Source organism: Oncorhynchus masou, chromosome 28, assembly GCF_036934945.1.
Source record: "Oncorhynchus masou masou isolate Uvic2021 chromosome 28, UVic_Omas_1.1, whole genome shotgun sequence".
Lineage (NCBI taxonomy): Eukaryota > Metazoa > Chordata > Actinopteri > Salmoniformes > Salmonidae > Oncorhynchus > Oncorhynchus masou.
Genome location: NC_088239.1, coordinates 42833964 through 42861916, shown reverse-complemented (window position 1 = coordinate 42861916; position 27953 = coordinate 42833964). Strand labels below are relative to the sequence as shown.

The 27953-nt window shown below is 44.4% G+C and overlaps 1 protein-coding gene and 1 pseudogene across 1 annotated transcript in view; one reads left to right on the top strand and one right to left on the bottom strand.

Moving 5' to 3' along the window:
- Positions 1–747: 747 nt before the first annotated feature.
- Positions 748–27953, bottom strand: LOC135516987 (dopamine beta-hydroxylase-like; annotated as a pseudogene).
- LOC135517616 (protein FAM163B-like) overlaps positions 12794–27953 on the top strand; it is a 42897-nt gene continuing 27737 nt past the window's right edge. Inside the window, exon 1 of the mRNA XM_064942085.1 lies at positions 12794–14193. The gene's annotated coding sequence lies outside the window, so the exon portion shown is untranslated. The remainder of the gene's footprint in view (positions 14194–27953) is intronic.

The following is a 27953-nucleotide window of genomic DNA, read 5'->3' as shown; positions in this document are numbered from 1 at the left end:
CAACAAGCCGGCCACTCTTAAGATCCAGAGTGCCAGTGTCCCTCCTACACACGAAACAGGCAATGCGTTTTTGGGGAAGTGGTGTGACCTACACAGATGCTCTGCACCCAAGGATTATATGCCTCATTGCAGGACTTTTTGGGGACAGAGGGACGATCTCCAAAGGTCCAGTCAAAGACAGTTGCACAGTAGGGTTGCACCCTCTGTTGTGTAAAGTACTTAAGTAGAAATACTTTAAAATACTGTTGTTTTTTGTGGTATCTGCACTTTACCATTTCTATTTTTGACAACTTTTACTTCATTACATTCCTAAAGAAAATAGTGTACTTTTTACTCAATGCATTTTACCTGACACCCAAAACTACTCATTAGATTTTCAATGATTAGTAGGACAGGAATATTGTGAAATTCACACACTTATCAAGAGAACAACCCTGATCATCCCTACTGCCTCTGATTTTGTAGACTCACTAAACACAAATGCTTGGTTTGTATTATGTCTGAGTGTTGGAGTGTCCCCCTGCCTGTCGATAAATAAATGCTAGATTAAAACGGTGCTGTCTGGTTTGCTTAATATAAGGAATATACCCACACTGGCAATCTGGTAGAATGTAAAATGGAGCATGAGATAAAAATGAATAAATTCATATAACATTGTAAATCTACTGAAAACCATCATATAGCCTCAGAAATAGTGACACATTATTGATACACATTCATGGATGTAAAGGCCTGTTGGTTAAGAGTTCAGAAATGTCCTTTGCTGCTTTGGACACCTTGGCCCGTGGAGATCTCCATAAGTACAACCAGAGTGGACACCTTGGCCCTGTGGATCCTGGCTGTGGAGATCTCCATAAGTACAACCAGAGTGGACACCTTGGCCCTGTGGATTCTGGCTGTGGAGATCTCCATAAGTACAACCAGAGTGGACACCTTGGCCCTGTGGATCCTGGCCGTGGAGATCTCCATAAGTACAACCAGAGTGGACACCTTGGCCCTGTGGATCCTGGCTGTGGAGAGCTCCATAAGTACAACCAGAGTGGACACCTTGGCCCTGTGAATCCTGGCCCGTGGAGAGCTCCATAAGTACAACCAGAGTGGACACCTTGGCCCTGTGAATCCTGGCCCGTGGAGAGCTCCATAAGTACAACCAGAGTGGACACCTTGGCCCTGTGAATCCTGGCCCGTGGAGAGCTCCATAAGTACAACCAGAGTGGACACCTTGGCCCTGTGAATCCTGGCCCGTGGAGAGCTCCATAAGTACAACCAGAGTGGACACCTTGGCCCTGTGGATCCTGGCTGTGGAGATCTCCATAAGTACAACCAGAGTGGACACCTTGGCCCTGTGAATCCTGGCTGTGGAGAGCTCCATAAGTACAACCAGAGTGGACACCTTGGCCCTGTGAATCCTGGCCCGTGGAGAGCTCCATAAGTACAACCAGAGTGGACACCTTGGCCCTGTGGATCCTGGCCCGTGGAGAGCTCCATGAGAACAATTTCCTTTAATGTGAGCAGCCATTGTTGCAACGGTAACTGATGAGGTGGAATCCACTTTTTGTATAATCATTTTCTTAGCAGCTGTGGTTCCTGCCAACCACACTCTCCGTTGGCAGATTGCAAATCAGTCATCACAAAGCAACATCACTATTGGATCTAATTGCATTAGTTTATCTGTAAGTACAGAGATTACATCCTTGACTTTCCCCCAGAATTCAACCCCCCCCCCTTTTTCCCCCCTCCTTTTTGAGGCTGTACGTTGCTTTCGCAGAACCGGTCTTTAAGCATTTAGCCCGTCACTGGTACATGTCTTTTGTGCTTGAGGCTTTCTCACGGCGGCCCCTTGAACCACTGGAAAGCTCAGCGATGTAATGCTTCTCTGAAAACGCATTGTATTGGGGCCCATGTATCTAGATTTGTATCGAATCGTCTTCATAGGGAAAGATGCACATCCCTAATGACTGTCTTGAGATGGTGGAGGCTATTGTTTTGGAAAATACACTGAGTCTTTAAAACATCAGTAGCAATTTCCTAATATTGAGTTGCACCTCCTTTTTGCTCTCAGAACAGCCTCAATTCGTCGGGGCATGGTCTCAACAAGGTGTCGAAACATTCCACAAGGATTCTGGCCCATGTTGATGCCAATGCTTCCCACAGTTGTGACAAGTTGGCTGGGTGTCCTTTGGGTGGTGGACAGTAGCAGTGTTTGGGTGAAATCAATGGAGAAGCCAAGCAAAACAATTTTTTTACAACCAATTTTGCGATAATTGTTTTGTTTTCTCCATAACCCTTTAGAAATGCATTTATATGGCACCGTGGTAGCCAATTTAATGCCGGTAAGTCATAGCCTACATTGTTTCACAGACAGTTCCAAAGTACAAGTGTCACACAGTGGCAGAATAAATTCAACCACATCAAATAAAAATGTTATTTATCACGTGCCGAATACAACAGTACAGTGAAATGCTTACTTACAAGCCCTTAACCAACAATGCTTTAAGAAGTTTTAAGAAAATGCATAAAAATGAGTGTTAAGTAAAAAATTGATAAGTAGAAAATATAAAATAAAAGTAACAAATGATTACACAGCAGCAGTAAAATAACAAGCATGGCTATATACAGGGGGTACCGGTACAGAGTCAATGTGCGGGGGCACCGGTTGTTGGGGTAATTGAGGTAATATGTACATATAGGTGGAGTTAAAAATGACTGCATAGATTATCAACAGAGAGTAGCAGCAGCGTAAACGATGGGTCTGGGTAGCCCTTTGATTAGCTGTTCAGGAGTCTTTTGGCTTGGGGGTAGAAGCTGTTAAGGAGCCTTTTGGACCGAGACTTGGCACTCTGGAACCGCTTGCCGTGTGGTAGCAGAGAGAACAGTCTATGACTAGGGTGGCTGGAGTCTTTGACAATTTTTAGGGCCTTCCTCACTGCTTGGTATAGAGGTCCTGGATGGCAGGAAGAGGTCCTGGATGGCAGGAAGCTTGGCAATGCACTTCATCTTTGACATGCTGTAGGCTACCTATAGGGATAAAGTCCCCCGGTGAAGCCCCGGAAAACAGACTCCGAGCACTCTAACTATTGATTCAAGACCACGGAGGTGTCGAAAGCGTTCCACAGGAATGCTGGCCGATGTTGACTCCAATGCTTCCAACAGTTGTGTCAAGTTGTCTGGATGTCTTTGGGTAGTGGAGCATTCTTGATACACGCGGGAAACTGTTGAGCATGAAAAACCTAGCAGCATTGCAGTTCTTGACACACTCAAACCGGTGCGCCTGGCACCTACTACCATACACCGTTCAAAAGCACTTCAATCTTTTTTGTCTTGCCCATTCACCCTCCGAATGGCACACATACACAATCCACGTCTCAATTGTCTGAAGGCTCCTGAATCCTTCTTTAACCTGCCTCCTCCCCTTCATCTACACTGATAGAAGTGGATTTAAAAAGTGACCCAACACTCTAACCACTGGGCTACCTAGTCGTGGCAGTTTAACAGTGTGATGGCCTGGATGTAAAAGCTGTTACTCAGTCTCAACTTTCATGCACCTGTACGTTCTCCGCCTTCTAGATGGTAGCGGGTTGAACAGGCCGTGGCTCAGGTGGCTGAGGTCCTTGATGAGCCCTTCCTGTGACACCGGTTGCTGTAGATGTCCTGGAGGGAAGGCCCCTAGTGATGCTTTGGGCTGACCGCACCGCCCTCTGGAAAGCCCTGTGGTTCCGAGGGCGGTGCAATTACCGTACCAGGCGGTGATACAGACCAACAGTATGCTCTCAATGGTGCATCTGTAGACGTTTGTGAGGATCTTAGGGGCCAAGCCAAATTTCTTCAGCTTCCTAAGGTTGAAGAGGCACTGTTGCGTCTTCACCACACTGTCTGTGAAGGGACCATTTCAGATTGTCAGTGATGTGCGCACCGAGGAACTTCAAGCTTTTGACCCTCTCCGCTGCGGCCCTGTCTGATGTGGATGGGGGCACGCTCTCTGCTATTTCCTGTAGTCCACGATCAGCTCCTTAATTTTGTTGATGTTGAAGGGGAGGTTATTTTCCAGGCACCACTCCACCAGGGTTCTCAACTCCTCCCTGTAGGCTCATTGTTGTTGGTACTGGTGCAGTACTGAGTGCATACTTTTTCGTACTTGTCCCCCGTGGAAATCGAACCCACAACCCTGGAGTTGGAAGATGAGTCACATGGGACACCACAAAATTTAAGACCACCTATTGTGAAGTGGAAATTGTATGATCTTCAATTAATATTTTCCAGGCAGTATTGATATGTATTAAATTGTGTTAGACCCGAGTTCAAATAGTTTATTTGTTCTTCTAATAATTTGAGCATTCGATTGAACCTACTTGGAGTGTCTGATGGGTGGGAATAGCACTTTTGGGAGTATTCTATTGGCTCTATTGCACCGAACAGGCTCAATCAAGCACAGCTAAAGCACTTGAAAGAAAACAAATACTATTTGAACCCAGGTGCGGTGTGCGCGTTCGTGTATGACTGGTGCCGTCCCTGCAGTGTTTGGTTACCTCCGCTCCCATGGCCCAGGCAGCCAGGATGTGGCGGCAGTAGTTGAGGCCGGCTGACTTCACCTTGGAGTCACAGGATCTGCTGTACTTGGGGGCCGTATCCATCTCAGGAGAACACTCAAACACCTCCATGTGGTGCACTATGGCCTTGTTACCTGGGGTTACCACTGACTTGTAATGGAAGGAAGACAGGGGGAGGAAGAGGGGGAGAAGAGGAGGAGGGGAAAATGCTCTGCAATGGACTCCATCGTGTTAACTTTATTCATTCCTTAGCCCGATTCCAAATCAACTCCTGGCGCCTATCCAAAAGATTGGGTGGGGCTACGCAATAAGGTTGGGGAGGGGTATTGTCATATTGATTACACTTATCCACTTATCCAATTTTCTTGGATCTATTCGAATGCTTAGGGGCTAGAGCACTGTTACCTGTTACCACCGATAAATCCACTATAATTGAGAATTTCAATAAGCATTTTTCTACGGCTGGCCATGCTTTCCACCTGACTACCCCTACCCCGGCCTTGCGCTCCCCACAGCAACTCCCCCAAACCTCCCCCACTTCTCCTTCACCCAAATCCAGATAGCTGATGTTCTGAAAGAGCAGCAAAATCTGGATCCCTACAAATCAGCCGGGCTAGACAGTCTGCACCCTCTCTTTTTAAAATTATCTGCCGAAATTGTTGGAACCCCTATTACTAGCCTGGTTAACCTCTTTCATATCGTCTGAGATTCCCATAGATTGGAAAGCTGCTGCGGTCATCCCCCTCTTCAAAGTAATTTGAATTCTGTGGAATTACTAAAAGTAATTCTATTTATAAGGTTCCATCAATGTATAGGACTAGGTTTAGCGATTTACCAACCATCACGATGTGGTTCTTTTGCCTGTTGGGGGGAATCTGGAAGATGTGACACCAGTAGGTGGTCTCCTGGGTGGAGATGTTGACGTCGGTGTTCCGGACCTCCAGGGTGTGTATGTCCTGGAGCAGGGAGGGAGACGGGGTGTCAGGGCAGAGCAGGCGGGCTCTCTGCACCCCCGTCTCGATCTGGGACAGTTTGAGCTGCTGGAGCAAGCGGATTGGCCGATCCAACACTCCATAGATCAGGTGGACAGTGCCCTCCTGCCAATCACAAGCAAGCACAAAGATCAGTCTCTATATTATGCCTCTCTTTACCCGCTACTGTTCTCTCTCTCTCTCTTTTTCTCTTTTCTTTCCCCTCCCTCCCTCCCACCTTCCCACCTTCCCAGTACAGAACAGTATAACAATATGATATCTCTGTGTTATTTCTCTGGGGTCACGGGTGCTAAAAAAATGCTCTTACCGCCTGTCACTGATCTGTCTCTCTCTTTCACGCTCTTTCACCTCTATGATGTAGTCTTGTGGGTCGCAGGTGCTGAAGGGCCTCTTGAACAGCAGAGAGAATCCCTCAGGTGTCTGAGTGGCCGCCATCAGCTGGTAGTCCTGCTGACTGTCCAGATTCACACGGCCCTGACTGTCACTCCACACATCCTGGAGTAACACAGAGAGTGTGAGAGATGCGTACACACACATGCGCGCACAAACACACCTACATGAACACACACACACGCACAAGATGATGGTCAGATACTAGGTCCATTTTGTATGTTTCAGCACTATGGACAGCAGCCCACATGCTGGACAATTGCAATTCAAGAACCCCAGAGAAAAATGTACACAGTGGAAACATCTCATAGCCAAGTAAGTATTTACAAAACATGTGTGACGTCATTCTGTGGATGCCTAACCCTACGTTCAGGTGAGCAGGCAAGATGCATATCCCAGGAGCCAACCGTAACAGCTGAGTCTGTCTCCTCCAATCACGTTGTCCGCATGTAACACGCCCTGAAATAGAACCCTCCACCCAAGACCAGTTTTCTCTTCTTGTATGATTGCTCTGGGAAGAGTAAAGACTCAAAAAAAAGCCACGCATTTAGTAAAAAGCCCAAATTAACCAGGGACGCGCCATGTGTCAGAGTTAGTTAGGCTCTGTGCACTTCAGTCTCCATTTTGGAGCGGTTTCATTGTGCTGTTGTGACCACAGTGGTCCCAGGCTTTTAACAGATGTTCAGAGTTCTCTCTATCCCCTTTTCACCCCTCACTCTCTCCCCACATCCGTCCCTGTTGGACCTCCTCCCTGGTACAGGGATCAGAGGGCCATTCAACACTTGTTTGGATAGAAGGCGCAGCTAAGTAGCAGCTCCTCACAGAGAGGCAGGCCCGGGACGGGTCCAGGCAGAGGCAGGAGGAGTGAAAAGGGATGTATCATGTATGTGTGCTGCCCTGCGAGTGTTTTGGGATCATTCCTATAATCAGACTCCAGTCCTCGCATGGAAAGTGAGAAAATTTGATTTTCCCCATGTTCATATCTGATGAGTCACAAGATGTATAGCTAACATTTGGATGATCATATGTTTGTAATAGTTTATTAAGTATACAGTATATCTGGTCATTTGTTTTCAAACTTGGCATCTTCATGTTTCATCACGCAACATCTTTTTTTTGTCCATATGCATCTATCTAATATTGTGAAAAATTCCCCACTTTAGGATGATCACAATGAAGGCACGTCCTGCCTGACTCTCTACCATCAGAATAAACCACCTCTACATACAGGCAAGCAATACAGCGGGTACCAGCTACAATATGGCAGATTTGCTTTTTCCTTGTTCAAGCTTGTTCTGGGCGCAGCTTTGCCTCGTGGGCAGAAACAAATGGGATTGGTTAAGTTGAGGCAAGTTATCCTAATTGGTTAAGGTTAGAGCTGTGCTTTCTTTCATCCAACCAGTCACATTTGTTCTGCCTATCGGGGCAGAGCTGAACTCAGAGCAAGATTGACCTTATGCCGCCTATGCAGAAATCGAACCCGTAACCTTAGTCAGCATCACACTCTCTAACTACCAGAAACCTGGTGAAAAGTAGTGCACCCCATAGGAAATAGGGTTTGGGATACAAAGTAGGACTAGTGGCCATCATCCTACAGGACCACTACGTCAGCGTTGGTGACATCCCCAGGACCAGGCCGTTGTTTCATCTCGCTGCACCGCACCTCCAGGTACAGCTCCTGGAGGGGGTAGGAGATGTTCCTGGACAGGTGGTGTCCACAGGGGTCGAGGGGTAGGGCAGCAGCAGGGGGTTGGAGGTGGGTCGTGGATCCTCCCCAAGGAGGGGCTGGTAGCAGGATCTACCTGGTAGGAGGTTACAAGGATCACCACCGGGATGGTTAAGACTGTTCGGAACACCAGAGTCACATCCTGCAGCCACAGGTCCTTGTCGAGGAGACGCACAACCTGGGACACACGATACTCTGGATTGGTTGGCCGGTCAGTCAGTTGCTTGGTGCGTTGGTTAGTCGGTCGGTTGGCCGGTGTGTCAGTAGGTTGGTCTGTTTAAGGGTAACTCCGTCTTCCTCTTCTCTACCTTTATCTCCTCATTCAAATGATGGTCTGCTTTGTTATACGGACTGTCAATGCGGAAGTATTCCTCTTCCTCTTGTCGGTCTTCTGTTGTTCTGACACGTTCAGTCCATTACAGGTGTCTGTTTTTTTCACAATTTTACCATCCTTCGCTGTACTCTTCATCTCCAGGCGGTGTCTTATGCCAAAGTCTCACAGTTTTTCACAGTATCCTGTCATCTTAGTTCATTTTTCTAAGCAGTCTTTTTCTCTTGCTTGAATTTTATCGAAAACCGGGGCGCCAACTCTTTCTTTTTCTCTGACCCGTCTCCTCTTGGTTGTTGTTTCTCCTTTGGAATGTGACTGTCTCTGGGTCCCGAGTCGTCCCTCTCTCTACTCTTAAAAGGCGATCCCATGTGACCTCCGACTCTTTATTTGGCTGAATGACGTTATGTTTGTTGAGCAAAATGTGATTTGTTTTCTTTAAGCCCTCGGGTCAAGCACGATTCTCGACATCTGCCAGTCCGTAATTGATCCTGATAGACCATGGACATAATCAATGGCAATCCAGTTGGACAAACTGAGTTTTATTGCCTATCCAAACTCCACTGGTTTTGGCCTTGTGGGCCGTTTGGCTGGATTTTAGAGTTGAAACGCTGTATCAATAAAATCACCTGGGAGTACGAACAGCAGAGTGCAGAGTTTTCCTTTTCATTGTTCATGAGTTCACCTACAGTATAACTCCATCACCTGCGAGAAGGTACGTATGTGTGTGCGTATGTTCTATAGCTTTTGTACAAGTCTGGCACTGAATCTCTGACCTTCAGTCACTGTCTGTCTGTGATCACAACATGTACATGGGCCAGCTAGGAGTTCTTCCTGACCGCATGACTTGACCAGGCAAAACTCTGGGACCTTGTGCCATGACAACTGCTTTGAGATTATGATTTCAGGAAACGCAAAAATCTGTTTTGGTTTGTTGTGACGTGAAATCATGCCTTTCTCCATGCAAGCCAGACACTCAATGATTAACTCCAGTTCGGACATATAAAGTTAGTATGTGAAAACCATTTCTGAGATGCGTATGTTCAGTGTTTCCGAACTTCACTCGCGCAAAAGAAGGAAGCTTGAGCTGCTGATGCTACCACACGTGCAGCTCAAATGCAAACGCCTTAATCGGAGTGTATGTCCTAATCATTTGAACGATAGCTTAGAAATCCAGGTGTTTTAATCGGCGTATGCTTACTTTGATTATGACCTTACGCCGATTTTAAGATAAGCAGAGTACGGTGTTTACGTGACTAATGCCATAATCTGCCTACTGCCATAATCCGTTTAATAGCGGAAACCTTAGTGTGCATGTAAATGTATGAGTACATTTTAATGAACATGCCAGATGTAGTCCTTGTAGGGGGATAGAGTCATTATTTTTGTCTGGAGTAAGACAAAAAAAGATCTGTAATGAAAATTGTGTGTGTGTGTGTGTGCTAGATAGATAGAAGTACACACACACACACATCTAGCTATTTGTCCTAGTTGCTGAAATCTCACCAGGTGTCAGTTTTCTAGGAACAATCACTTTTCACCTGGCTTTGGAGGAAGCTAATTCAAACAGCAGGACGCACAATGTCTCTGAGGTAAAACAACATTAACTCCACTATTGTCCTGCTTTTCTGTGTCTCGCTCGCTCACGTAACACACCATTAACCCCAACAATTGTCCTGCCCATTCGTTCAGGGTTGAAGGAAGCAACAATCAGAACGCTATCAAATGTGTTTCTCTACATCAAGAAACACGGACGCCTTCTTGTTTGCTGAAAAGGTTAGCCTTAGCCCCCTCGGCCATCAGGGTTTGAAGGGTGAGGGTGTGAGCAAGGGAGGGATGAAGGGATGGAGGCAGGGGGAGGTTATGAGTGGAGCTGATAGCCACACACTCACACACACACACTCCGCTAGAGAGGCAGCATGAGTAACGTAATGAGGACCCGAGTCCCTGAGGCCAGGGGTCTGCTGGGATTAATGCCCTCTCACTTTGTGAGACGTGACTATGCACCAGGCACACATGCCCTGTATTGACTGTCTGACACTGTATTTATTCTCTTAATCCCTTACTGATGCTCCACTGATGCAGCTGCAATAGAAAATGCATGCCACAAAGGAAGCTGTGAACTAAAGACGAGAGAGAGCGAGGGAGAGTGGGACTCTCATATCTACTGGGTGAAATACCACAGTGAGAAAGGGGCATCACCTGTGAAGAACTATTTGCACATCGTTACAACACTGTATGTAGACATATGACATTTTAAATGTCTTTATTCTTTTGGAACATCTGTGAGCATAATGTTTACTGTTAATTTATATTGTTTATTCCACTCTTGTTTATTATCCACTTCACATGAGAGAGAGAGAGTCACTCACTCCTGGAACATCCCAGCATACTGTTCTCTTTTCGGACAGGGCTGCATAGGAGAGGATAAAGCAGGATATGACAGGGTGGGACAGGACACTTTCTTACTGGTCTGGACATGGGTATCAGGATAAGGTAAGACCCAGATGCAGACCGTTTTGAAGTAACGATGTTAATTACAGCAACAGAGGCAACGGTGCAGGACGGCATGCAGGGTCAGGTCAGGCAGAGGTCGGAAAACCAGATAGAGGCAAAGGTACAGGGCGGCAGGCAGAGTGGTCAGGCGGGCGAGTTCGGGGTCAAGACAGGCAAGGGTTAAAAACCAGGAGGGTGGGAAAAGACAGGAGCTGACAGGGAAAATGCTGGTTGCCTTGACAAACAAGACGAACTGGCAACGGACAAACAGAGAACACAGGTATAAATACACAGGAGACAATGGGGAAGATGGGCGACACCTGGAGGGGGGTGGAGACAATCACAAAGATAGGTGAAACAGATCAGGGCATGACAATGGGACAATAATATAGAATAGCACAGTATATATTAGGAACTAAAGTCGAATATAGTTCGGTATAGAATAGATAAAAAATTTGCCATTATTGTAGCATGAATTATAAACAGTATATGTGGCTGTAAGAAACACTGTCACAGTCACAGTGCAATATAGAGATATTGACCTCACGTGACTGCCAGCTGTGGTTCTGCTCCCTCATTGGGCAACGTGTAGGAGGCCTGGGACCATAGAGGTTAACAATTACCTCAGGCTGTATCCCAAATGGCACTCTATTCCCTGCACTATAGTGTAGTGCACTACTTTAGACCGATATGCCCTGGTCAAAAGTAGTGCACGACATAGGGAATAGGGTGCCATTTGGGGGGGACACATACATAGAGGTTAATTAACATCCAGTACCATAAAGCAGTCCTAGAGGGGCCTGTGGGTTGTCTCTGTCTGTGTGGAAGGGCGAACTGGAGTAACAGAACAGAATAAAATAACCTCCCTTCTGTCTCCCTCCATCTATGAATAATACAGAGCCTTGTCACTACAACACAGCCCAATCTCAGCCTCCCTCCTGTAATATTTGGAGGTTGAATAATTAATGCAATAAAAAAACTTTCTTCCCTCTGAGATGAGCTCTGGGGGTGAGGAAGTGAGGTGGGGAGGGGGTGTCTGTGATCGTCATCTAATTAATGTTTTCCACCAGTCTCGTTTGCTTTCTCCATATTTTTCCGATCCTTCTTTGCTATCCAAATTGTCTCATTATTGTACTGGTTGCCTATATCGGGAAAGCTGATACCTAGTCAGCTGCACAACTGAATGCATTCAACCAAAATGTGTCTTCCACATTTAACTCAACCCCTCTGAATCAGAGAGATGTGGTAGCCAAATTCCAAAGCAATTATAATTACTGTAAACAGATTTGTGGGGCGAAGAGATTTTAGAGAATCCATGCATCTTTTACAAATGCATATTCCTGTCTTTCAATGAAAACCCATATTTTTGTGATCAATATTTTTTTCAATTTAAATGATCAGGGAATACAGACAGTAAGGATTGAGACAGCAATATCTTATACCCCCCTCTACCTCCCCCCAACATCCCATCACCAACCATCCTTTATACAAATGGCGTTTCTAACTACCTGCTTCCCAGTGGGGCTCAGCACCCGCTTAATAGACATATTGCGGTCTTTCAACGTTACAATTTGTAATAGGTTATGTACATCTGATCTGCCATCTCAGCAGTACCCAGCAATACCCTAGCTGCCCAGTGGGGCTCAGCACCTGCTAAGTAGCCCAGTCACTGATCATTACCATTCTGGCTGAAACTCCTGAAACAGCTAGGCCCACCAGATGGACCACTGCTTGTTTTGGCCCCCAGACATGTTGGTTGGTTGGTTGGGCTGGAAGCGTTCTTTGTGTCCCAGTCTGCTCTCTCTGTTTTCACTCTTCTGCTCTAGCTCTCTCTTTCTGTATGGGTTCTCTAGCGCTATTCTCTTTCTCTTCTTTCTGCTCTCCCCTCACACGTTGCTCTTCGGTTACACTTTTATAATAACTGTTATGAATAAGCCATTATAAATGCTTATTAGTATATGTACATGTTTTATGCATTATTGTAAATGTTATAGGCTATAATTCATTATGAATTGTAAGGCTTATGACGCTTATAAATGTTTGTAGCTGCTGTCCAGGTGCTGAAACATACAAACTTCAATCAGTTGTGTGTGTGTGTCACATGTTGATGGGGCTGATGTGAGAAATGTCAGAAATATAGAAACAGACTGTTAATACCTACCAAAGTGTACAGAAACTGCCAGTAGCTTAGTCTTAGCCTGGTTGCCAGTCTGTTAGCTAACATTCCACTCCTTGTACTCCATGTCATGTGCCAAAGGAAACAGACTGGCAACCTGGCTAGTCTAGCCTATTAAATTGCAGTGGTTCATAACCGCTTCATGAAAAGTGGGCAATTCAACTGATATATTCTTATATAGTCATCCTATCGAAGATGAGAATGACTGAAGAGGTGGCAAATCTAACTCTCACCACGTCGACATCATTCCGAAGGCTGAATCTCGAGAGTCGATTTCTTAAGGACTCAACTTGCCACAGTCTTACCATTTCCATACTCTAAATGGACATTGGCATAGGAGGACCGCTGATTTAAGGACTACTGCTCTCTGATCATCCGCGGTTTATCGGATTCAGCAGTGAGTTTTCGTTTCGTTTGTTTGTTCTGTCTCCATCTCAACGCCTTCGATTGGAACACCCCCCACGCCGATCATTTTAATGCCTACTAATCTTAATTTGATCTGCGAGCGCAAGACAATAGGCTACAAAGCCAGGCTACAACGCGCAGTACACGACAATCAAAAATTATTGAGCGACTACCCCGCAGAAGAATCTGACCGAGTGTCAGCAATACGGGCTACAGTAGCTGGCTGCCTGGATTTACCAACTGCAGCGACAAGCGCCCGTGCCCATATTACCAGTTGAGCCAAGACTTGTAGGGAAAAAATAACAGATTCAAATCATTGACTGTTATTTCTCAAAGAAGCCCCGAAGACTGGAAATCTGACCCTTTTAATAGTGAATAACAGCTTCGTGATATGGAGCTGTCGTGTTTTCCCCACATAACCGTTACACTTGCTGTCCTTATATGCGTTATCGGTGTAGGGACCGTATTTTGAAGATACCAGGCAGTCACAATAGCCTACAACCTATGAAACTTCATCCAAGTGGACGCTGATGGTGCACGACTGCCTTATAAAAACACAGTTTGTCGATTCTTTTGATGTAGGTTATTTTGAGATTATCATAAGCAGCTTTGGAGACGTTTAGATTTTTTGCGTTACATATACAGTGAAAGGAGCCTGGAATTGGCCTTAGGACTTTTCTATCGCGAAATGAATGAGGATATAAGAGGAGAGCTACACAAGCAAAACAAATAAGCAACGTGAAAATAACTAAAGGACAACAGCGATTTAAACGTGGTAGCTTGTGTGGACTCCACACTATTTATTTTGAGGTATTAGGATTTTTATTGAGTTTTTATTTGGTTGTGATTTTTTTATCAACTCATCTTTTACTTCTTCAATCCTTTCCATAGTTCGTATGACATAGTTCTTCATGTAACGGTTTTGTGGACTGGTCACTTTGCTGGAAGGAAAGAGGTCATCATAACTGTTTTGGTTACACTGAAGCAGTGGCAAGAAGCTAATCAGTATCACCCGAGGCTGCCCCGCGACCATTCGGTGTTTCATGTGCCAGCCTCACTGATGGTCGGAATAGAGCTCTCACGAGCCATCAACAACTCAGATGCGACCCGGTACATTTCAAATATCTGCAAAGGTAAGGTGTTAGCCTAACCATAGCTCCAGCAGCATGTTTCTGCCTAGAACGCGTGTCCTGATTGTTTCCTCCTGAAGTAGCTGTTGTTAGTTGTATAATTTCTCGACATTAGCATGACTAAACTTTATCTTTCTCGAATCAAGCTAAAAATGCAGTGTAGTTTTATGTTATTGGATGACGCTATAATCAGGTGTACCCATGCTTTGTTGTTCTTTGGGTTGACGTTTAAAGTAATTGTTGGCTATTGATTATCTCCCGAAATACACTGTTACACATTTTCATACAACGACTTATGCCACAGGCCTACGAACAAACAATCACAAGTTGGAATAATTGAAGTCTTGGGTTTTCGAGTTTCCTCTCTCCCCAGTAGCGTTTAGGCTGCTGTCCATGGTGCTGAAGTGCACAAACTTGCGTCTAGCGTCGAGCTCCCTACTCTCTTTCTCTCTCCCTCTATCTCTCTCTCTGTGTGTGTGTTTTGTGTGTACACGCTAGTTAAGCAGGGAGAGTTCAGAGTTGAAGCGGTTTTGCAGAATGTACCCAACTGTTTAGGGCTGGCTACTGACAAAACTTAAGTAGTATGATCAAACCAGACTCAAATGTCCTCCTCCTCCTCCTTGTGTGCTTGTCTCTGTCTCACTGCTGCTCTCCTCTCCACAAAATAGTCTGTATCTGATGCTGTGTTATGATGCAGCCCTTATGTGACAGTGGAACCGCCTGCAGAGAGGTCTGCATGGTCATTGGTCATCATCATGCTAACACAAGTCTACAGCAGGCAGGGGAGGAAGGCTATGGAGACCAGACTACAGCAAGCTGGGCTAGGGAAGCCATAGACAAGAGACTGGCTGGAATGGACGTTCCCATTGTATTTCTATGTTGGACGGAGGGTCTGTGCCAGCATGGACACCATGCTAAAGCAGGCATGGGGCCTAAAGCTATGGAGGCCAAAGAAATTATATCACTAGAACTGACATTCCCTATCGAGTTGACTTTCAGTGATGCTTGGACTGGCTTCTATAATGGTGACAGACCGGGCCTGCGCCAGCAGGGTTTCCATGGTACATCAGGCAGAGGAAGTCTGAAGGTTATGGAGGCAGTGTCTGCATTATACCTTGAACCTAGAACCTTGTTGTGTGTATGTGTGTAACAGTCTGTCATGAGAGCCCCAGCATGGTCACAATGTCTGTGAAGGACAGCAGGCAGGGGGCGATTAGGCAGGGTCTGCAACAGTCACCAGCAGTGATGTCATATGTCATCCCTGATGCTGTGTCTCTCTGAGTGGAGAGGGAGGAGGGGCGGAATCTGTTATCCCCAGTGGTGACTCGTTCTGTGACCCTTCCAACACCCTTGGCCCCCTGGAAACACAGCAATGAGTGACTGTTTTCCTGCCTCACTGCCTCCCTCCCTCACTGCCTCCCTCCCTGCCTGCCTGTCTCCCTGCCTGCCTGTCTCCCTGCCTGCCTGTCTCCCTGCCTGCCTGTCTCCCTGCCTCCCTCGCTCCCTGCCTGCTTCTCTGCCTGCCTATGTCCCTTCCTGCTTATGTCCCTCCCTGCCTGATTCCCTCACTGCCTGCCTGTCTCCCTCCTTGCCTGCGTGCCTGGCCCCCTCCATCCCTCCCTCCTTGCCTGAGTGCCTGCCCCCCTCCATCCATCCCTCCCTCCTTGCCTGCCCCCCTCCATCCCTCCCTCCCTCCTTGCCTGCCTGCCTTCTGGTCTCGTACTCCCTTACTACTGATTGGGAAGGCTGACTGAATTGGGGGAAGGGCATATTCTTAATGATAATGTTAAACAGTTCCCCTCTTCCCTGTCCCTATTGTCTCCATCTCCCATCCCCCTCTCACAGTGACACCTTAACACATTGCGCACACACACTAATGGCTGGCCAGAGCCGTCTTCATTGCAAGAGTGATTGCGATAAATACAAGCCCATTCCAAAGGGTCATCCCAGCAAGGGGGGAGGAGGAGAAGCAGCAGGAGGAGGAGGACACTGAGGAAGAAACGGTCCAGATCTCTGTGTTTTCATTCCTCCCCAAAGACTACTCATATCTGTAGTTATGCTGTCCACGTGGTGACAAGACAGTCCATTGGGATGCCTGCGTTCTTACACCACATATGGTAAATTTTATACAGGTCTATAGTAGGCTGGATCTACCTTACAAGGCCTGTACATGCATGTTCATCAAGGGAATAATCAAGATTGGGCAGCACAGAACCATTGCCTCCAGAGTCTCTTGTGACAAACTTAACCAGCATGCACAGCAAGTGAGATTTGATTCTGAGTGCCAAGATTATTAACTCTGTTGTACCAGCCCAGTCTCTGTCATGTGATGCGTGTGTGTGTGGTGTCACCCTTTGCTCTCGCTAGTGGGAACCATGCTTTACTCTCTGCTCCATTGTCACGTCCTCTTAATTCTGTCTTTGACTCCCATCTAAGCCCAGTAGGTTGAGAGAGCAGAGCAGCACACACATGTGATACCCTCTATTACATCCCCACTCCCATTTTCACAAGTCTCCTGACACCACGACACCCTCCACCCAATCCCCACAGTTGGGGAAATAAGAAACACACACACGTAAACACACACACAGGAGAAACACATACACACACATGTAAACACAAACACAGGAGAAACACGCGCACACACACACAGAATAAACACATACACGCACATGTAAACACACACACACAGATTGAGAGAGAAGAGCGCAGTAGTAACCCCATGAGCTACGCCATTACAGTTGTTTTCAATCACTTTGGACTTAGGTGCATTTTTTTCAGATGTAAGTGGTATATTTAAAAAAAAAAAAAAAAACTCTAGACTAATAACACGTAATGCCCCCTGTTTTATACTCAGAACATTTGCTATTGTGTTCATTGGATTTAAACACATCTTTCACGCCTGAGAAATGCCATGAGAACATTTTGTTCAGTCACCAATACATCAGATAGGCTCACCATTTAGTCATTTTAACTAACCATTTATTCTAACATGCATTTTGAAGTGTTGATTAGAAGGAATAGTAGATTATAAATATCATTTTCCATACAGTATTTGGATATAACTTGACATGCAGAATATGTTTTTGCAAACCATATTTTTCGTCTTACAATTTCATTATCCTTATACCAGTGGTTCCCAAACTAGGGGTTGCGACCCCGTGTGGGGTAGCCTGATATGAAAATGTTGTCGCGGGAGAATTTCAAAAAGCCTGGTGAAGAAATTTATACAGATTTTTTATTTTTTTGATCAATAAAATATTCTTATTATATTTTTTATATTATTATTTATATTTTTATAATTTGATATTTTATAATCTCGTTTTTGTACCTTAAAAAATCGAAATGAAAAATGTTTCTAAAATTATTTTTAAAAGATCAAATTCAAACAATGAGAGAGCGCCCTTAGATCGTGGGAAAAGGCTGCGCTTGACCATTGCATTTGAGTCACGGTGAATGGCTAGGCCCGCTATGCTTCCGCAAAATACACCGCCCACTATAGGCTAGTGGGATAGAATGGTGGGCTTCTGCACATATGGGGCTCCATTTATGGTGGGACGGCAGGTAGGCCTCCGCACTCTGGTTATTGTGTCTCCCTCTGCCATATGGACGCATTGTATGATATACAGAGAGCAACTGGCAGCAAAAGAGCTGAGCGCAGAACTCTGAGATATACTGCAGCAGGTAACTTCGATTTAAAATCAAATCACATCCAGTACGCCCACGCCTGTTCGCATTACTGTGTGGAGATATGGAACAATTTACTGTTTCACACCGAGGCTTGGTGGTTATCAGTGGAATGTTGTAAAGATTTTTGTAATTGATGGAGGAATTGTTGTCATCCGCAATCAATGTACTTTTTTTTAACGTAAACTTTCTATGTGAGGGAAATAAAATGTGCCTCCTTGCCTACATAACAGATATAGGCTATTTGGAAAACTGAACAAACTGAACACAAACATGCAGGGGAACTCCAAAAACATTCTACTGATGAGTGGATTCAGAGGAAAGACACACACGCACGAAGAAACATACACACACACACACACACACACACACACACACACACACACACACACACACACACACACACACACACACACACACACACACACACACACACACACACACACACACACACACACACACACACACACACACACACACACACACACACACACACACCACAGTCTCCCAGCAGCAGCCATCATGCTCCCAGCCTCCCAGCATGCTACACATGTCCCCTCCCTCCTCTCACCCCCCTCCCCCCTCCTCCTCCGGCCCCTCCTCCACTACCATCATCATGTAGCCCTGGCCTCAGCTTCAGTCACAGGGTGCTTAGAGACCTGGTTGCCATGCCTCCTTCAGCAGGGCCATGACCGAACAACATGAAAGGTTGCATCTGAAATGCCACCCTATTACAATACAGTGCATTATTTTTGACTGGGCTCTGGTCCAAGGTTGTGCACTATAGAATAGGGTGCCATTTTGGAAGACATCAAAGTCTCCACATTAGACTCACCAGCCCATAAAGAAAGGGCCTTTGTAAATTAATTCAATGGATATCAAGGCACTGGGATGTAATGTTCCCCGGGTCTGTGTTATAACCCTGAATGTCACATGGTCTGTGATGTGCTTGTCATACAGGACGAAGTACATACAGGGCATTTCTCAAGTCATTTCTTGGATGGTTCTTCACTGTTTTGCCCCGTTTATTAGGTACACCACCCCGTTCATGGAAAGTTAGAATGGGCAAAACAGATGACCTAAGTGACTTTGAGCGTGGTACGATCGTATGGTAAATTAGCGGACACTTTTATCCAAAAGCGACTTACAGAACTGCCAGTTAACGGTGACGCATACAAAATATTCAGGATACGGCACACGTAAGAATCAAACAAGCAACCTTGTTGTTACCAGCATCGTATGTTCTTTGCACAGTAGGCAGACAGGATACATCTCAACTCCTTTCTTGGATGGCTGTTGGATGACTCTTGGAGGATTTAGATGTGCCTTTGTTATGCTGTACCTGGCTTAGCGGGATCAATTTGAATGTGCATGTTGTTGTTGTTGTGTGCCTTTGTTATGCTGTACCTGGCTTAGCGGGATCAATTTGAATGTGCATGTTGTTGTTGTTGTTGAATGTATGGAGAAAGACACAGCAGGTTACAACCGTGTATCTGTGTGTCAGAACATAGTGGTTAGTCCATATCCGACGTTTCTCCGAGCGATGTTTCAATGCACCGCCGCCTACAGTCACCACAGCAACACAGAGGCTAACAGCAAGAGAGAGAGAAAGGGGGCCGGAATAAATAACAAGAAATAGACTTGAATGGCGGCCTGCCAAAACAGAGGATGGAGATATAAAAAGATGAAGAAAATCAACTATTTTAGTGGCGCTGACTGTACACGCTTGCCCTACAGAAGCCACTCTGTAAAGAAGAAGAGGGAGAGGAGACAAAAAAAACATGCACACAGCGTGTGCTGACAAAGGGTCTTTTTTATTTAATTCTGGTAAACAGAAGTTAGAGGAGACAACTTTTCCAGTAAAATAGAAGGCAGAGCTCGGAGGTAAACCTTCAGCTCCTAATAAATAACCTCTGTTGATATTCACTCAGCCAACAGTCCCAACATTCTTTTGTTACATGTAATCCAGGCTCCGGTTACATGTTGTTCTGCTCAGGGAGTACCCCCTCATGTGCAACTGGCCATTAGTACAAGGCCGTGTCCAAAATGGAACCCAGTGCACTACTTTTTGCCAGGGCCCATAGGGATCAGGGCCTAATTTCCCAGTTGCATGTAACTTAAAGACATTATCCTGTACTTTGGCGACTAGTAAGTGTTTTGTAAACCTCACACTTTGGGCTGGATGTGTCAATGTGTAGTTCTATGAGCAGAGTTACTGTCTCACCTCAATTAGCCAAGACATCCCTAGTTTGAAAGCAACTGTTTTCTAGAAGCTGTGTGGCACCATTTTCTTGACATTTACCGCCTCCCCCCCCTCAGCATTTGAGTGGCAGGTAGCATGAGGCACACACAGCAGAGAGCGCGAGAGCAATAATATCATGCCTACATTTGTGACTTAGTATGCAATTCTCTGGGACAAATACTGACTAAAAAGTATACAAAAGTACCAGAGAATTTCCCAAACAAGCAATCAAGTAGAGAGAACGTTCGCTAAGTGTGCCATTTGGATACTGATAGGCTAAAAAGAAAAGCAGCACTGCTCTCGGATCAGCTTTCTCCATTCAAAACGTACTTTAACTTCAGAAATATTCCACAATACTGATGACCGATCAGCTCCTAACCTAGAGAGAAATTACCACCTATGGCTGTAAATAGGCTATATTTTCATGCCATCATTTCAGTTTTCATTTTATCTTTCACTTGATGTAACAATTGCCAATACTTCGGCAATGTTGTATTTGTAGTCAACTTCGTTCTGAAGATATTGGCAGTCACAGTCAGACAGATGGCATAAACATATTGATTCCATGTTTAGCTGAGATGTTCTGTGAATAAAGTGATGAGGACGAGCAAAAAAAGCATCTAATGATGCACTTTGGCTGCTCTATGAGTGGTCTGGATCGATCATAGATGTGCGAAGGTTACTAACGAAGGCTCAGGGAAACACCTTGGCTCTAACGAGGTCTTAACGCTACAAAGGCTTTGGGAAACGAGACCCAGGTCAAAAGTAGTGTACTATATAGGGAATAGGGTGCCATTAACAAAAAATAATTTCACCTTTATTTTATTGGGGAGTCATACTGAGACCAAGGTCTCTTTTACAGATGAACCCTGAATTACATAAATTACAAAATGCAAGCCGAAAGAAAAACAAGGAGACAAAAACAAACATTAATCGGTAATAAGGTCCTCAATCAGCTTTCTGAATTGCCCTAGAGACACCAGCACATCACATTCTAAGAACATTTTGAAGATTGTTCCACAAATAAGGTGCATATAAACTGAAAGCTCATTTACTCCACTCAGTAGAGAACAAAGGATTTTTTTTCCAGGGTTAGCCGTCCCTTATGTCTTAAGTTTAGTAACGATGTCAGATACAGTGGGGCTTTTTTTGCAAAAGGGCTTTATAAATGAAAACATAGCAATGTATCAACCGACTTGACATCAAAGTGGGTCAACCAACTTACTGGTAAAGAATGCAGTGATGAGTACTAAAACTGTTGCCCTTAATAAAGCGCTATGACAAACTGCATCTAACAGCTTTAATGAAGCGGCAGCTGCATTCATATAGATGATGTCGCCATAGGAACGTTGACTGAATACTCTGCTTTCTACAATTTAGCAGGAGGCAGGGCCTGTTGTTATAGAAGACGGCCATTTTTATTCTTAGCTTCAACTCATGGATATGGTTTTTAAACCCTTTCCTGCAGCCAAATGACCAAATTGCCCGCTATTGGCCTCATTGGCGTAATGTTATTAATATTTTTCATCATTTCATCATTAATAAACATTATTTCTGAAAACCCACTGAAATTCCGGCGTTTCCATGTTAAACGGTTTTGTTATATTTCAGTCTTCTGTGATCTATATAAAGTGTAATATTGGGATGCAAACTAAAAATGTTATACATTTCAACTCTGTATCTGACATGGTACAGGTGTCTTTTTAAGTCCTTAACCATGTGTGGGGGTGTATACTTTTGTTTCAAAGTAGATTTGTTCAAGATTACTGGGTCTATGTGACCCTAATCTGGCCACTGCAGTAAAATGTTATTAAAAAAACAGCTTTTCATCTATCCAAGTGCCCAGATATATGAATCAGTGACACTATCAATATAGACATATATAAAGTACATATTCTTAAATCATCAGTTATTTTTATGTGCTCTAGATAACAACATGTACTTCGTTTTGCCTGCGTTCAATACTAATTTCAGGTCAAAGTTTTTTCGATAATACAATGAAGGCAGACTGTAGTTCAGATAGAGCCTGGTCAACTGTGGGGGCAATAGCATACATAGCAGTATCATCGGCATACAAGGGCAGGTTACATTGTTAATGTAAAAAGTATAGGACCCGGAATCAAGCCGTGCGGGACACCTTTCATAATATCCAGGAAACCTGATATAACACCATCAGTAGATATGCATTGAGTTCTATCTGTCAAGTTATTGTTAAGACAGTTACATGCAGCCTGGTCTAGGCCAATTGAGAAAAGCCTCTGAATTAGCAACGAGTGAACAGTATCAAAAGCCTTTGACAGGTCAATGAAGAGGGCAGCACAATGTTGCCTTTTATCTATACAGTTAACCACACAATTTCTAATAGTAATTTGTGTCGCAGCCCTTTTCTTATGAGTCTTCCCCACTTTGTACACTGTGAATAGGCCAGGATAGCCTTGTGAAACCAGGCTGACTGCTTTGCTCACGTTAAGTTCCACTTCCCTTTGAGCTGCTCTCGAGATCAAGCTGCTTTAACAAGGCTTAGTCTGGGTATCCTCAGGGGTACTAGCATAGATATAGAATACTATATAGGCTGATATTATATAGCACCTACATTGAGGAGAACAAGTATTTGATACACTGCCGATTTTGCAGGTTTTGGGGCCATGTATCGCGAGATCTTGGCCAACAACCTCCTTCCCTCAGTAAGAGCATTGAAGATGGGTCGTGGCTGGGTCTTCCAGCATGACAACGACCCGAAAAACACAGCCAGGGCAACTAAGGAGTGGCTCCGTAAGAAGCATCTCAAGGTCCTGGAGTGGCCTAGCCAGTCTCCAGACTTGAACCCAATAGAAAATCTTTGGAGGGAGCTGAAAGTCCGTATTGCCCAGCGACAGCCCCGAAACCTGAAGGATCTGGAGAAGATCTGTATGGAGGAGTGGGCCAAAATCCCTGCTGCAGTGTGTGCAAACCTGGTCAAGAACTACAGGAAACGTAATTGCAAACAAAGGTTACTGTACCAAATATTAAGTTCTGCTTTTCTGATGTATCAAATACTTATGTCATGCAATAAAATGCAAATTAATTACTTAATCATACAATGTGATTTTCTGGATTTTTGTTTTAGATTCCGTCTCAGTTGAAGTGTACCTATGATTAAAATTACAGACCTCGACATGCTTTGTAAGTAGGAAACACTGCCGATTTTGCAGGTCATCAAATACTTGTTCTCCCCACTGTACATATGGTCTGTGGGTACTAGCACCCCATGTTTAGAACCAACAATGACGTATAGCAGTGAATAATCAACACTAACAAGACAGTGAAGTTTCACACAGCACAGACCAACTCTTCAAAGGTTCACAGACGATCAGACCACTGAATGCCAGACATGACGTAATCCTGCACGGTGTACGTTCTCTACACATATATTCAGGATATAACAACAGTGATGTCTGTCTGATGGGGGCGGTGATCGATAGTGTTCTTTTGTAATGTTCTCATTCTAGAACAGATCATGTGTTTCCATGCAATGTGGTGTTCTGGGTTTGGTATTGTGTATATATGATGGATGACAGTTTGGCAAGCTGAGCTCTTCTTATGGAGTGTCTGTCTGTGTGCTTGCCAGGATCTTTACGTTGACATTAAGCTGTCTGCCTTCTAGGCAAAGTGTGTGTGTGGGGGGAGTCCATCTGTCTGCTGACAATGTGCTACTTACAGTTCGATCTTCCCCTCCTGCTGGAAGAGAAAGGCCTTAGCCCACTTTTGGGGTCATTTGGAAGTGAGGACGAGCTAACAAGGTTTTCATGATGTAATATGGTTCTTGGATCTTTTCTCAGAAACCTACCCACTCATATCATCTTTGTTGCCTGCCTCTTGTGTATTATAAGGTTTGGCTGGGTACAGGTACTGTAGGTCAGGTGTGTCTGTGTGCGTGCTTCTATGTCTCTGTTTTAAAATATGTATGTGTATTTGTGCATCTAAATGTCATCTGTCTGTACAAACCAATTTCCTACTCTGCCTGGGGTGTCAACTGACATGACCCCGCCCCCCAAGCTGAAACCAACCAATAACCATCAGTCTCTCTGATTGGGTCTGATTTGATTGGTCCTGTGTTAAGACGAAAAAGATTGAGGGAAAATCATTAGGATTCTCTGATTGTATGGCATCGGGGAGCTAGTGTAATTTAATCATTTTTAATTCTACTGAGACTCCTGAGAATTAAAAGAAAATTGTGAATTAAATTTGTTCCAGGGCAGTGAGTTATCCTCAGCGTTCTGGTCCAGCAGTGGCATAGCCATTTGTAAGTTGTGTTAGAGAGAGACAGACATAGAGCTCAGTTGACAGTATTATTGATGGAAGTAGACACACACATGCGTAATGTAATGCTAGACTGAAAGCTTGTTTGCATAGTTATGATTGTCAGGCCCTGTTGCCTGCCTCATGTGTGTTTTTCCATAGTCTCTCTTCATAAGAGACCAACTACAGTCATTATATCCAGTATGAGGCTGCTAGATATGATTAGAAGAATTCCTTGTGGCCACTGCTGATGATTCTAATCATATTATACTGCTGATGATTCTATATCATTTTGTTTACTTGATAGCCACCTACACAAATAGCGAGCTAGAACAAGGTGTTAATATGATAAAGCAATTAATTAAAAAGATTTAAAAGCAATACAAAGAAAAGTTGTACAGTAGGCATCTACTTATCATATTAGACTGTTGATGATTCTAGTCTTATTATACTGTTGATGATTCTAGTCTTCTTATATAAACTGTTGATGATTCTCATCTTCATATTATATACAGTGGGCAGAACAAGTATTTCATACACTGTCGATTTTGCAGGTTTTCCTACTTACAAAGCATGTACAGGTCTGTAATTCTTATCCTGGGTACACTTCAACTGTGGGAGATGGAATCTAAAACAAAAATCCAGAAAATCACATTATGATTTTTAAGTACTAAATTTGCATTTTATTGCATGAAATAAGTATTTGATCACCTACCAACCAGTAAGAATTCCGGCTCTCACAGACCTGTTAATTTTTCTTTAAGAATCCCTCCTGTTCTCCACTCATTACCTGTATTAACTGCACCTGTTTGAACTCGTTAACTGTATAAAAGATACCTGTCCACACACTCAATCAAACAGACTCCAACCTCTCCACAATGGCCAAGACCAGAGAGCTGTGTAAGGACATCAGGGATAAATTGTAGACCTACACAAGGCTGGGATGGACTACAGGACAATAGGCAAGCAGTTTGGTGAGAAGGCAACAACTGTTGTCGCAAATATTAGAAAGTAGAAGAAGTTCAAGATGACAGTCAATCATCCTCGGTCTGGGGCTCCATGCAAGATCTCACCTCGTGGGGCATCAATGATCATGAGGAAGGTGAGGGATCAGCCCAGAACTACACGGCAGGACCTGGTCAATGACCTGAAGAGAGCTGGGACCACAGTCTCAAAGAAAACCATTAGTAACACTACGCCGTCATGGATTAAAATCCTGCAGCGCACGCAAGGTCCCCCTGCTCTAGCCAGCGCATGTCCAGGCCCGTCTGAAGTTTGCCAATGACCATCTGGATGATCCAGAGGAGGAATGGGAGTAGGTCATGTGGTCTGATGAGACATAAATAGAGCTTTTTGGTCTAAACTCCACTCGCCGTGTTTGGAGGAAGAAGAAGGATGAGTACAACCCCAAGAACACCATCCCGACCGTGAAGCATAGAGGTGGAAACATCATTCTTTGGGGGATGCTTTTCTGCAAAGGGGACAGGACGACTGCACCGTATTGAGGGGAGGATGGATGGGGCCATGTATCGCGAGATCTTGGCCAGCAACCCCCTTTCCTCAGTTAGAGCATTGAAGATCGGTTGTGGCTGGTTTTCCAGCATGACAACGACCCAAAACACAGAGCCAGGGCAACTAAGGACTGGCTCCGTAAGAAGCATCTCAAGGTCCTGGAGTGGCCTAGCCAGACTCCAGACCTGAACCCAATACAAAATCTTTGGAGGGAGCTGAAAGTCCGTATTGCCCAGCGACAGCCCCGAAACCTGAAGGATCTGGAGAAGGTCTGTATAGAGGAGTGGGCCAAAATCCCTGCTGCAGTGTGTGCAAACCTGGTCAAGAACTACAGGAAACATATGATCTCTGTAATTGCAAACAAAGGTTTCTGTCCCAAATATTAAGCTCTGCTTTTCTGATGTATCAAATATTTATGTCATGCAATAAAATGCAAATTAATTGCTTAAAAATCATACAATGTGATTTTCTGGATTTTTGTTTTAGATTCCGTCTCTAACAGTTGAAGTGTACCTATGATAAAAAATGACAGACCTCTACATGCTTTGTAAATAGGAAACACTGCCAATTTTGCAGGTTATCAAATACTTGTTCTCCCCACTGTATACTGTTGATGATTCTAGTCTTCATATTATATATACTGTTGATGGTTCTAGTCTTCATATTATTTAAACTGTTGACGATTCTAGTCTTCATATTATACTGTTGATGATTCTAGAGTCCATTCTAATATAGAGCTGTTAGTTATAGCGTTATTATGGCATTGTAATAATCAGGTTTATAGTGAAAATGCACATGTCCAATCCTAATCCCTCTTGCATCATATGAAATAAATGGCCTCTATATACACTACTGTTCAAAAGTTTGGGGTCACTTAGAAATGTCCTTGTTTTTGAAAGAAAAGCACATTTTCTGTCCATTTTAAAATAACATTAAATTGATCAGAAATAGTGTAGACATGGTTAATGTTGTAAATGACTATTGTAGCTGGAAACAACAGATTTTTAACAAGGACATTTCTAAGTGACCCCAAACCTTTGAACAGTAGTGTATGAGGTTTTCTTGGTTTTAGATGGAAACTCCTCTGCTCAAAGTTTAATTAGTGCTAGGCACAGTAAATGGATAACCTTTTGGACTCTGCACACAATTTGCTCTCTTCATTTTCCATCAATCGTCTTCTGTCCTGGAGGCATACGCTATGTGGGAACACAATTTGCTCCAGGTCAGGACAAAGCTTTGGTCAGCTGTCTGATGTCTGATCTATTTCCTGTTTTATCTCTGTGGTTCTTCGGCGGAGTTATTCACCATGTAGTCGTGTGGTGCCAGAGATCTCCCCATTTGATTGGTTGGTGGTAGCTAGATGGTGACCATTGTCAAGTCAGGTGTTTAAGCTATACGTGTCTGCCTCTGTCAGTGTTTCTTACTGTGTGTCTTCTTGGAACAATGCGGATGAATCACAAGATCACAAAAGTGCAATTCAGGTTTAATTGAATTGTGTGTCTCATTTATGTGTGAATTGGTGTGTACCTTCTTGGCCCGGTCTTTCTGACACACACACACGAGCTACGTGCATCACAGCACCATGGAATAATGCGTGGGTTGTAACGACTCGCCTCAGCCTCTCAACACCAGAAGCCAAGGGTACATGTTAATATGCTGTTGCCATGACGACAGGCTGACATTTTGTGCTCCAAGTGGTGGGAACTGATGTGTCTGTTTTATAGTAAGGATGTCATGTTGACCTGTCAGAGGGCAAGGTTGGGGACGGTTGAATGGGCATAGTATGATCCTGATGTACTGACTGTGTTGGCTTCTCGAGCTGTGTAAGCTCTGTATACATAGACTAGCAGGCATATGTCATATAAGACAACATGTCGTATATGTTCCCAGACAGGGGGGCCACAGGCAAAACTAGTTTGTCTTTGTCAAAAGGATTCTCAGATCCAGATCTGACTTAAAGGCGTTGCGTGGTCAATCTGATGTCGGAATTGGCTGTAACACCATTTACTGCGATGCCGTTCTCCGCAAACTTCAGGGCTTTCAT